The 2222-nt window shown below is 39.5% G+C and overlaps 1 pseudogene; it reads left to right on the top strand.

The window, feature by feature from the left end:
* Window positions 1-1802, top strand: part of LOC102468676 (heterogeneous nuclear ribonucleoprotein A1-like) — a 23613-nt pseudogene extending 21811 nt beyond the window's left edge.
* The last annotated feature ends 420 nt before the right edge of the window (window positions 1803-2222 follow it).

Below are 2222 nucleotides of genomic sequence, written 5' to 3'. Positions count from 1 at the left end.
TGTATTTAGGCTTGTCCTTTACTATTTTTTATCTGTTTCAAATCTTTTGTTCTTCTATTCTTTTTTATACTAATTAAATATATTTTTTATTATTTTATCTAAACTCTCCCATTGGCATTATAACCTCTTTGCAATAATTTTTAATTGTTGCTTTATGGTTTATTATATGTATCTATTTTTTAAAAAGAATCATTTTATTTAACTATATTTATTTTATTTACTTATTTTAATTTGACTAAAGAGGGACAGAGAAAGAGAGAGAAAGTGAGAAAGCAAGCCGCCATGTCTGGGACTCAAATCATGGTCGGTCATGTAGGAGTCCAGTGCCGTTAACCACCACACCACCTGCCGGCCCCTACTATATGTATCTTCAACTTAACATAAGGTACTTAGATTTTATATTGAATGAAGTCAGGCAAAACAGGGGAAACTTACATTAGCATATTTCCATTTGTCCTTTTCTTAGTGTTGATTATTGATACACATGTGCACACAAGGATGTACACTCACACATATTACATCTATACACATTCTATTATAAATCCGTCATACAGCATTATTATTTTTGCCTTAAACACTGTATATCTGCCAAAGAAATTAAAAAGAGAAAAATATCTACCAACATATTTACCATTCTGGTATTTGTTATTCCTTTTTGTGTATTGAAATTGCTATCTAGCCCTTTCTGCCTATGTATGCCATTGGGAAAGCATCACTGAAGTCTCTCTTCCCACTGCTGTCTTGTCTAAGTCAGAGTCATCTAAAGGGCTGGAACAGCTGTGGAAACTCTTATTGGAGGGTTGAGCTTTGAAACAATCAATGAGAGCCTGAGGACCCATTTTGAGCAATGAGAAACGCTCACGGACTGCGTGGTAATGTGAGATCCCAACACCAAGTGCTCCAGGGGCTTTGGGTTTGTCACGTATGCCACGGTGGCAAATGTGGATGCAGCTATGAATGCAAGGCCGCACAAGGTGGATGGAGGAGCTCTAGAACCAAAGAGGGCTGTCTCAAGAGAAAGCTCTCAAAGACTAGGTGCCCCTGTAACTGTGAAAAAGATCTTTGTTGTTGACATTAGAGAAAACACTGAAGAACACCTAAGAGATTATTTTGAACGGTATGGGAAAATTGAAGTGATTGAAATCATGACTGAAGCAGTGGCAAGAAGAGGGGCTTGGCTTTTGTCACTTTTGATGATCATGACTCTGTGGATGAAGTTGTCATTCAGAAATACCATACTGTGAATGGCCACAACTGTGAAGTAGAAAGCCCTGTCCAAACAAGAGATGGCTAGTGCTTCCTCCAGTCCTAGAGGTCGAAGTGGTTCTGGAAACTTTGGTGGTGGTCGAGGAGGTGGTTTTGGTGGTAATGACAACTTTGGTCATGGAGAAAACTTCAGTGGTCATGGTGGCTTTGGTGGCAGCCATGGTGGTTGTGGATGCAGTGGAAGTGAGATGACTATAATGGATTTAGTGATGACAGAAGCAATTTAGGAGGTGGTGGAAGCTACAATGATTTTGGTAATTACACTTATCAGTCTTTAAAAGTCGGACCCATGAAGGGAGAAAACTTTGGAGGCAGAAGCTCTGGCCCTTATGGAGGTGGAGGCCAATACTTTGCCAAACGACTAAATCAAGGTGGCTAGGGGGGTCCCGGCAGCAGCAGTAGCTATGGCAGTGGCAGAAGGTTTTAACTAACTGCCAGGAAACAAAGCTTAGCAGGGGAGGAGAGCCAGAGAAGTGACAGGGAAGCTACAGGTTACAACAGATTTGTGAACTCAGCCAAGCACAGTGGTGGCAGGGCCTAGCTGCTACAAAGAAGACATGTTTTAGACAATACTCATGTGTGTGGGCAGAAAACACAGGGACTGTATTTGTGGTTAATTGTATAACAGGTTATTTTAGTTTCTGTTCTGTGGAAAGTGTGAAGCATTCCAATAAAGGGTATTAATGTAGCAATGTAGTTTTTTTTTTTCACCCAAGCTGCTAATTGCTAAATGTATTACTCTGATCATGACACTGAATAAATGTGTCTTTTAAAAATAGTGCTGTGTAAAGTTAATCTACTCTGAAGCCATCTTGGTAAACTTCACAATAGTATGAAGTTAGAATTCCACTACCAATCAAGGTTGTGCCAGGTTCCATTTTGAAATTAAATAATAATTTACTACCTGGTTAGATGGAGAAGCCAGTTATCTTCAGAGACATTGGTGTAGTTGAACT

This window comes from Tupaia chinensis, unplaced genomic scaffold (assembly GCF_000334495.1).
Source record: "Tupaia chinensis unplaced genomic scaffold, TupChi_1.0 Scaffold000706_1, whole genome shotgun sequence".
NCBI lineage: Eukaryota > Metazoa > Chordata > Mammalia > Scandentia > Tupaiidae > Tupaia > Tupaia belangeri.
This window is presented reverse-complemented; position numbering and strand designations above follow the sequence as displayed.